A 10,496-nucleotide genomic window follows, 5' to 3' on the forward strand; every position below is an offset into this window, starting at 1 on the left:
ATGCTTTTGAAGAATTCCACAGCTTAAAAAGAAAAACAAAATATGAAAATAAAACACAGTTTGTCAATTTAGAACTCTATGGGCCAGAAAAGTTAAGAGATTTGTTCAATATCATAAAGCCAGACAGTGCTACAGAGTAAGGGTCCAAGCTTCCTAGTTCTCTGTCTTTTCACTGTGAAGACTTCACGGTCCACTGAGAACCACAATTCAAAGTATTCTAAGCAATAATCTTGAAACGCAACAAATTCAAAGTAACTGAATTATTTTTTACAAACTTTTAAAAACTATGGCTTGCCAGACCTCTACTTTATTAGAAACTCGGAAGGTAATGTCTGGGCCTCTGCATGCTGAAAAAGTTCCATGCTGCTGCTGCTGCTAAGTCACTTCAGTCATGTCCGACTCTGTGCGACCCCACAGACGGCAGCCCACCAGGCTCCCCCATCCCTGGGATTCTCTAGGCAAGAATACTGGAGTGGGTTGCCATTTCCTTCTCCAATGCATGAAAGTGAAAAGTCAAAGTGAAGTCGCTCCGTCGTGTCCGACTCTTCGGACCCCATGGACTGCAGCCTACCAGGCTCCTCCGTCCATGGGATTTTCCAGGCAAGAGTACTGGAGCGGGGTGCCATTGCCTTCTCCAGAAAAAGTTCCATGGGCAAGTCTCATCCCAGCAAAGACTCAGTTCAGTCGCTCAGTCTGTCTCTTTTCGACCGCATGGACTGCAGCACACCAGGCTTCCCTGTTCATCACCAACTCCTGGAGCTTGCTCAAACTGCTATCTATCCAGTCAGTGATGCCATCCAACCATCTTATCCTCTCTCATCCCCTTCTCCCCCTGCCTTCAATCTTTTCCCAGCATCGGGGTCTTTTCAAATGAGTCAGTTCTTCACATCAGGTGATCAAAGTATTGCAAAAGATTGAGACCCTCTAGTTTAAATCAATCAAGCATCATTTGCTAACTGTCGACTCTGTCTCTAGCAGTGTGTTCCCTCTCTCAAGGCTCTTAGGAAGAGACAAGATTTACTTATATAACTCAATTAGTGAAGAAAATAAGACTGTGTATAATGAAGTGCTAAATTAGCTAAATGAACACAAATTAAGTGCTAGGTTCAGACAAAGTAGGACAGAAGCACAGGCGTAGAAATAGAATAACAAATAGACAGGTCTGTATGATAAATAAGGATAACCAGTTTCCAACAGTGCATCAGCAGGAGTTCTAAGATCCTACGAAGGGGTCTATAGGGTCACTGTGGAGAGTAGAGGGAGATGTTTTCCCTGCCCCTGCGCCTTCCTCAATCAGAAGAGCTCCACTCTTACTTTTTAACATTAAGCTTCTGTCTAAACTTCATTTTGAAAATGATTCCAATGGCCTTTTGTTTGAAAACTCTTTTACAAATGCAAATAAAGGGGAAAAAAAAAAAATCAGTGGTGAAGTAATTTGTCCCAGTTACAAAGCTCATTAGTGATATAGAGCCCAGGTCTCCCAACCTTCCATGCTGTTTTCTCTGTACCATTCAACGCGTCACAACATTCCAAGGGAGGGGGCAGTGTGAGCCTGTGAGCAAAAGTTCTCAGCGTATCCCAAATACAAGACTGACCAAGACAGCGGGCTTACTTTCAGGTCATGTGACAGAACTTTGATGGGGGAGAGGAGTCCACACTTCAAAATAAATAAAGCCACCTTCCCAGAATAGCTCTTCAAGACAAAGTTTTAAGGTGATTTTTTAAAAATTAAAACCTGTTAAAAGAAACACTGTGATGGGCCTATAAAGGGCGATGGGCATGATTCTGAGCAAGCTCCGGAGTTGGTGATGGACAGGGAAGCCTGGCGTGCTGCAGTCCATGGGGTCGCAAAGAGTCGGACAGGACTGAGCGACTGAACTGACTATAAAGGGTACTTTCTATTGGAAGTATCGAGTCACGCTCTTTAAGGAAGTAGTAAAAGATAAGACTGTGTAGGCAGGGGTAGGGGCGAGATAACAGAATGCCTTGAAATCAAGGACAAGTTTATGTTTGCTACAATGCAATAATACCTCACTATATAGTTTTGGAAAGAGTATTAGGGGAGTACCTCCTTCTTCCAAGGTGCAGGTCACAAATGGAAATGTACAACCTGAACTATGGTGCCCCACAGAATCAATTTAAAAGCTCCCTCTCTACAGCAGCACAAATAATAAAAAATTGCTAAATTTACGCTTGTGCTCATGTAAGAAAAACTATTACAGAACTTTAAAAATGCTTCTGCCATCAGTTTGTAACTCCCCACAGCATCCCTGTAACATTGGTATTATGACCATCTTATTATTGAGACCACTACAGAAGCCAGTGGCAAAGGCAAAATGAGGTGCCTAGAATTCACCATGTTGAGACTTAATACTCAGTCCACGCACAGTGGCATGAACATAAATCTCAAATCCTATTATTTGTATGAGTTGCCTGGTGGCTCAGATAGTAAAGAGTCTGCCTGAAATGCGGGAGACGAGGGTTCGATCCTTCGATCAGGAACATATCCTTGGAGAAGGAAATGACAATCCACTCCAGTCTTCTTCCCTGGAAATCCCATGGACAGAGAAGCCCCAGTTCATGGGGTTGCAAGGGTTGGACATGACTGAGCAACTCACACACACACAATTTAACTCAGTAACACTTTGTTGATTTTCACAATAAACGTGCAACCCCATGAAAACCACCCAATCATGTCTCAAATGACATGTCTAAAATTGAATTCATTGCCTAGTCCCCCAAATGGCTCTCTCTTCCAACTTCCCTACTTCTGTTCACAGCACTGCTTTTGATACTCTAAGCCCAAAACCCTAGTATCCCCTTTGACTCTAATTACCTGCTTTTAAACACTTTAAATTAAGAACTTTGATTATGGCTCAGTACAGAACAAAAAAATTCAATGACCCCTACTGCCAGGCAAGTGAAATCCAAACTCCTACACCATCAACGCCTGACACACAGAGCTCTCCAGAATAGAATCCCAGCCTGCCTTCTACCACTTTGCAGTGTGCAGCCTCAGTAACAGCCAAGCTGGAAGTCCTGCCAGCCCCCAAACACGCTGAATGCTGATTAAGCACATGACCTCAGGAGAGTCATTTAAACTGAGCTTTATTTTACTCAACTGTAAAATGGGTATAATAATTCTTGCCTGAAAGGAGCAAACAAGTTAACGAAAATAAGAGTACCACCATAAATTTTAAGGTACTATAAAAATACAGACAGTATCATTATGCTATGATTACCGGTAATTTTATTTTATCTATACCTGCTTTGCTCCAGAAAGGATATAAGATAGACCATATAAAACACAAAATAACAAGAGTTTAAAGGTGGAAGCAAGAAAAGAAATGCAAAACAAAAGGTAAGGACCTAGAATGGAACTGGGAATGAGGCTAAGAAAAATGGATACTATAATTGCTTATCTAAGTTTTCAGGTTGATAATGTGGTCTAAACAGTGTAGATTGATTTGAAAAGGAAATAAAGTCAATTAGTTCAGTGTCCCAAAGACTAAAAACAAAATCACTGGTCAGAAATAAAAAGTTCTTACTGTAAAGACCAGCAAGAATTTCTCCCAAAGGTCCTTATTCTGTGCAGAGTAACTGAACAACATTCTCAACATCCCATGAATTATCTATTTTCATTACATCACTATTAGACTGAAAGCCTTTTGACGTACAGTAATTGTATTATATAATGTTTGTATCTCCCTGGTGGCTCAGCAGTAAAGAATCTGCCTGCCAATGCAGGAGACCCAGGTTCAACCCCTCGGTGGGGAGGATCTCTTGGAGAAGGAAATGGCAACCCACTCCAGTATTCTTGCCAGGGAAACCCCACAAACAGAGAAGCCTGGTGAGCTATAGTCCATGGGGTCGCAAAAGAGTCAGACACGACTTAGCAACTACACAACAACAATCTCCATAGCTTAATTAGTCAAAAACCACATACCCTGACTTTTATATACTGGTTTCCATGGACCCAAATCCCTCCCTTCCTATTTCAAACCGTCCTGCACACCACCGTGTTAATCCCAGAACGCTGCTTTTATCACAGAATTCCTTACTTCAAAACCCTCTAACAGCCTCCCTGCACACAGAGTACCCTCCTTCTTTCCATCTTGAACACAACCTCCCCTGCAGTGTCTTCCCATTCCTCTAAATTCTTTTCACCCTTTTAAATGTGGCTTAAAAACTCACCTCCTACTGAAAGTCTTCTCTGACTAGCAGCAGTGTGGTAGAGGGAGAGATGGGGCAGGGGGAGGAGAAGACTAAAAGTCTGAAGTCTTCTTTACTCACCAGTTAAGAGACTGTGGGCGAGTCACTAAACCACCACCCTCTGTGAGAATACTGTCTCATCTGTAAAGGTTTTAAGATAGACTGTACCCAAATTACCTTCCAGCTTTAACCATTCTAGGATGCTTTGGTTCCTACAAACTTGGACAGACCTGCTCTCTACTCTGACCATTATTATCTATTATATATTTTAGTATGTAACTACAACCATCCCCTGTTATCCACAGGTGACTGGTTCCAGAATCTTCACAGATACCAAAACCCAGGGGTGCGCGACATCTACATGTAACTTATGCATATCCTCATATACTTTAAATCATCTTTAGATTACTTACAGTACCTAATACAATGTAAATGCTAAGTAAATAGTTGCCAGGATGCAACAAATTTAAGTTCTGCTTTTTGGAACTTGCTGGAATATTTCTTTCCATTATTTTCAATCTGCAGTTGGCTGAATTAACAGATGCCAAACTCATCAATACAGAGGGTTGACGGTAGACACATTGCTTTAAAATTTTCCCTGCTAAGTATAAACTCCACAGCAGAGTCTTACATTCCCTTGTTAGCCTCAAAGACAACTGGCATAGGGACCAGGTACAAAGCAGCATATATTTCTGTAAGCTTAGAAATGTTTAAATAATTATTTTTAAAAGATTGATTAAAATATACTTGCCTACTGCAGCATTAATCAGCAAAAAAAAAAAAAAAAGCATTTTTAGCACTAAGTAGACTACTTTAAAAAGTATACTAAAGCAAGAAAATAGTTAAGTCACTTTTCTCTAAAATATATATTCATTCTGCAGAGTACAAAGCTAGTCAGTACAACTTGAGGTGACCACATGTTAAAAATAATTGAGCTGTTTAACATACACAACATAATGTTCACTTCCTAGCCACTCCTGTTTGCATCTTGTAAACAAAGGCTCACCAGTCCAAAAAAAAAAAGTCTATCAACATTTTTATTATTTTACTGATTTAATGATTAACTTTACATGCTAGAGCTATGACTCCAACATAAAAACCAATAAAGTTACACAGAGAATCATGAAATAGAACAAGTGACAAATTAAATTGTACTTGCAATGATTTTCAATATCACAGGCTGAGTAAAGCTACTACCAACCTCACAGTGAGCTAAGTTTCGCGCTTCACACTGTCACTCTAAACATTAATGATTACGTATCCTCTTCTGGATGAGTATCTAGTTTCCTATATAGTACTTAAAAGAAAAAAAAGAATCTGATAAATCTAGAGGTTTGCTGACTCTTCTTTTGCTGATTGCTAGGTCTGCCTATAAAATCTAGGCAGCACTGAAAACTTGAGTATTTGCTTAACGTGGAAAAAAAAAAATTAAAAGCATTTTATCAGTCACTAAATACAAATAAGATAGCTTATCTCAATGCTCAGTGAACTAATACCCCACAGTAAAAGCTACGTGTATTATACATAGTTTCCTGAAATCAGAGGTTCTGAAACTCAAGACAATTCTCATATTCCAAACTCTAAACATATTGCACATGGATCAGTAAGTCAAGCACTGGCTCCACTCGCGCTATTTTTGTTTCCATTGCTATTACTGCTAAAAGAGTTTATAAGGGCTCATTGCCATTTTAGAGCATAGTTAGAAGTATTTCAGTACAAAATAAAATCAATTAATTCCTAAGAAGAAATATGAAATCTAAGGTATCCAGCTATCTTTACAAAACGCCAACAATGTGCAAAAATATTTGGCAAAAGAAGACGGATAAGTAATCTGTGAACCATAAGTATTATCTCTTTCAATATTGATTCCACTCAAAAAGACATTTTTAAGTAACACAATCAAGATAAGAATTAAGCAAAATTCTGGTCCAAAGAGTTTCCTATAAAGAGGAAAACGAGGAAAGAACTCATTCAGGAGGGATACAGAAACTCAAATAAGGTAAATGCAAAACAATCAAATCTACACTTGAATGCCTAATATCGGACTTCCTTGAAGAAATAAGTAATAAGCATGCTTGCTCAGGCATGTAACATTAAAGGGGACAACAGAAACACGGGTGACCAGAAAGGGACAGGTTTTGCCTGTGACTGGCTCTGTTCTGTAAACAATGATTGTTTGAATATTCCTGAACACAGTCACTGCCACTAGGAAAACACATTCCTGCTTAAAATTAGGCTTCCTAGTAAGTCTTCACTAACTACAAAAACTGTAACTGAACCAACACGGACAGTCACACACCAGTATTTTAAAAGAAAATTAATTTTAATACGGCTTGAAAGAAGACTAAAGCTGTCGGCTTTCAACATTAAAAAAAAACCTGATAACATTAAGGGAATCTCTACTGCATTACAGTCCTCCAAGTACAAAGGGACAGACATTCACCAAAGTGAGAGGCCGATTTTAAAAACACAACTTAAACATACAAACCCACACACCTAAACTCAAGATCAAGCAACACAAATTCAAGAAACTTTGTTTCATTCTTAATGGAAAATACTTGAGAGGCAACATTCAAATTTCCAGTTATGTCATTTTAGAACCACCTGCTTAAGATATACAAGGCTCCTTTAAACATCTCTGGTGGCTTTATAAGAGCAATTGAACATTCTGAACCCTAAACTTATTCCAAGATCCACTGACCAGATGAATAACAGATTAACAATTACTCCAACCTATGTAGTAATGAAACACATTTTATTTCTTCTTCTTTATATTGCTTATCAAAGCAGTGAATAATAAATCTAAAATATGCCAGAATATTATACTACTCAACCTTGAATAACAGTCACTGTTTTTTCCTTGATGACTGGGATTTTTGACAATTACAAAATGAAAGGAATTGGAAATTAGTTTGGGGGTCAAGGTTAACAATTACTTGAACAGTAATGCCTTGGAAGAACAGTCCTCTTAGAAATTAAAATATTTCATCAGCTGTCACGTAAATTTTCAGGACCTAAATTCAAAAGTACCATTATCATTACTAGACAGGCAAGAAAGAAGGAAGTCACAATGGCTTTTCTGAACACTTGTGGGAAGCCACCTGACAGGTGCAGAAGGAGAGAAGCAGGTCATAGACTTATGCAGGCCTAGCCCTGACCCTGACCCTAACCCTGAAAGACTCTAGGACTCTCCTCTCACACAGACAGAGGCAGGAACACATCACAGCAGCTCCATTACATTCCCACGATATTTTCATCATCACTTTAAGATAAGCTAGTTAAAAATAAGATGGAAAATGTCTGACAGGAAAATTTAATAGGTCAAAAATCATTTGTGCATTCGTACCTCACAGTGAAACAATTTTAAAAATCACTAATCAATCAAAATAAAATGCACAAACTTGTCCAGACTAAATTAAGACAACCCAAAAAGAATTCTAAAATTAAAAAAAAAAGTCTGCAAAGCACATGATTTACTGTTAAGTATTTTACCTTATTTTAAACACTATAATTTCAACCTCATCCTCTTCAAGTTCACTCTACTCACTGTAACAGGTTCTAAGCCAAATATGATCTCTCTTTATCCTGAGCGATGCTTTGAAGAAACTATATCAAGAAATATAGCTTCTTACTAGAGTTTGGGGGATTATAAAAACCTATTTAAAACAGGCATGCTTATGGATTATTTCTATGATTATACTTATTTAAAACCATGGTCCCCAATTGTGAATTTTAGGAAATGAATTTTTATAACAGCATGGGAAGCCAACCAAAATATAAGGCCAGTTAACAATACTCACCCTTTCCTGGATCATCATAATTGTAAGAAAGAAATTTTGTTTGTAAAACGCAAAGTGCATTTTATCATCTTGGATAAAATATTTGCAGCCTCAGTAGTGGTTAAATGGCAGCTATAAAGGAAATTGTCCTGAGATAAATGGTTTCCCTATGAGAAGGTTTCATTGCTACACTTCACCTCAGGACAATAAATCAAATTAACTGCACCTTGTCCTCTGTCCAATGACATCATCAGTTTGACCACATCTTCAGAATCGGGTGCAAAAACATATGCTATTTAAGGCATGAAATCATGTTACTGTTTTCTCTCCATCCAACCTCATGCTTCAGGTCTCTGAAGCAGTTATTCACCTGAACATTCTCATGAAAGCTGCAGATTCTTTTTTCCTGCTACATTCAGGCCCTGCCTATTGGCAGTAAAAGAAAAAAAAAAAAAAGTGAGAACTGGTATTTGAAATTGGCTTGTTTTTAGCCCATTAAATGTAGAATCTTGTTTCCAATTAAACTGAAGACTAATGTCTCACAAAATATGTATCTTGCAACTGACCATCAAGTGCATTAGCATAATTTCAAAGGTTAAACAGGTCACTGTTCAAAAACTCTTCTCCGATCCTTTACTAGCAGGGGTTAAAAAAACACCAAGGAAAAGCCACACCATGCTTTTAAAAGACAGGTAATAACTATACAAAATTAAAAAGACAACTCTACTAAGGGAAAGCCCCCAAATCAAAATTATTTCTTTTAAATAGCAAAAGTTAATCTGCCTTTCACAGACCAAATGTTGTAAGCCTACACAAAACATAAAATCAATTCTGACAACTTAAAGATAAGGGGTGGGTGTGCTTGGGAAGGGAATACTCAAGATCAGAGTAGACACAATGCCTCAGTTTATTCTTCTATTTTCACTCATTTAACCTTGACACAAACACTCAAAGAAAATATAACCCCATTTCTGTTTTCAGGAGTGCTACAATTAAAATAAGCAAGTCTATAACACTGGTAGCACAAAATTAATATCAGCTCCATTTTAAATTAGAATAAAGAGGCTGAAAGGGGAATACAGCATGCTGTTAATAACTAGCTATTCTACAACTCCTAGAAAAAAACTACTGCGCTTTTTTTTTTTTTTTAACAAATACTGAAGATCTTTACAAAGCCTGAAAGTGTTTAACTTGACGGTAGAAGTCAAGGGGCAGGGGTGAACTAGCCCGAAAACAAAGTGATTTATTTTAGTAAACCAAAATAGGTTTCATTCGCCTCTGAAAATGAGAAAGCATAGATTTTTTTCCTTAGGCCCAATATTATGGCAAACTATAAAAAAGTCTTTTTTAAGACAAAACAGAACACGACAGAGTTGATGCTTAGCTAGGAGCTGTTTGAAAGTTGCTAACGCCCAAGAGGGTTTCTTTTGCCCGTGGAGTAGAGGTAAGCGTACGGAAGTTAGTTGGGGGGGTAGGGGGAGTCATTTTGGTTATTAGTAAATAAATCAAGCGGCAGAGAACATGAGGCCTAGGCCACTGCTACAGGAGCCAAGGCCTAGCTCTCTCCCTCTCTTCCCAGCACAGTCTGGGTTTGATCTCAGAGCCCTGTGGATTGCCAAGGAAAAAAAAAAGAATCATATCGAACCACAAAAGCACATGGGGCGAATGTAAAATATAAACACGGCGTTGGGCTGTGAGTGGCTGTTATTAAAGGTCTGAATTACTAAACATGAGAGGCGGGGAAAGCCAGGCGGCCATTTCAATAATATAAACCTCCCCGAATTAGACATTATTCAAATGAGAGAGGTTCAGCTAACCAGAGCATAAGAGGACCCAGCAGCACCCAGCGAGAAAACAGGGGCAGAGAACCAGGAAGGGGGATCCCCGCCTCTACCCAACTCCCAACCCGGGGGGAAACCGAGAATATTATCCACTTGTCAGCCCAGCCGGTTCAGGGGCCAGGCGGGAGGGCAGCGCTTCACGTCCGAGTTCCCGAGAGGCCTCCGGGCGCCGCCGGGGCCTGAGGGGGAGCGAGGCCCCCGAGGGCCCCCGGCCGCGCGGGTCTGGGTCAAGCGCAGAGGCGGGGGGCGGGCAGGGTGGGGCGGGGGACCCGGAGCTCGGACCGCGCCAGGCACCTTCAGTCGGCTCAACTCTCCCGAGAATCCCCGGCGCCGGGAAGCGAGGGGCTTCCCCAGGACCTGCTGGGACCCCCGGCCGGTGGCCTGGAGCACACGGGATGGCCTCAGAGGACCCGCTCCTTGAAGGGGGACTTTCCCCGAGGGCCGCTTTCAACCCAGCCCGCCCCCCACGGGGGCGAAGCGCACGCCGGCGCGGACTCCCCAGTCCCTCCGCCCGGAGGCCCCCTCGCAGCGCCCGGGACCGCTCACCCCTACCCATCTACAGCGCAGGCCCGCCTCGGGTCAGGCCACCGTTCGGGGGACGAGCGGGGCGCGGCCGGGGCGCCCGGGGCCGTGACCCGCGGGCTCGGCCCCGCTCGGACCCCGG

General features: G+C 40.8%; 1 protein-coding gene across 1 annotated transcript in view; it reads right to left on the minus strand.

Moving 5' to 3' along the window:
- The window catches only part of POU2F1 (POU class 2 homeobox 1), a 204,433-nt gene that overhangs the window by 192,970 nt on the left and 967 nt on the right, over positions 1–10,496 (minus strand). The gene's annotated exons all lie outside the window — the stretch shown is intronic.

Source organism: Oryx dammah, unplaced genomic scaffold (assembly GCF_014754425.2).
Source record: "Oryx dammah isolate SB20612 unplaced genomic scaffold, SCBI_Odam_1.1 HiC_scaffold_28, whole genome shotgun sequence".
Taxonomy (NCBI): Eukaryota; Metazoa; Chordata; class Mammalia; order Artiodactyla; family Bovidae; genus Oryx; species Oryx dammah.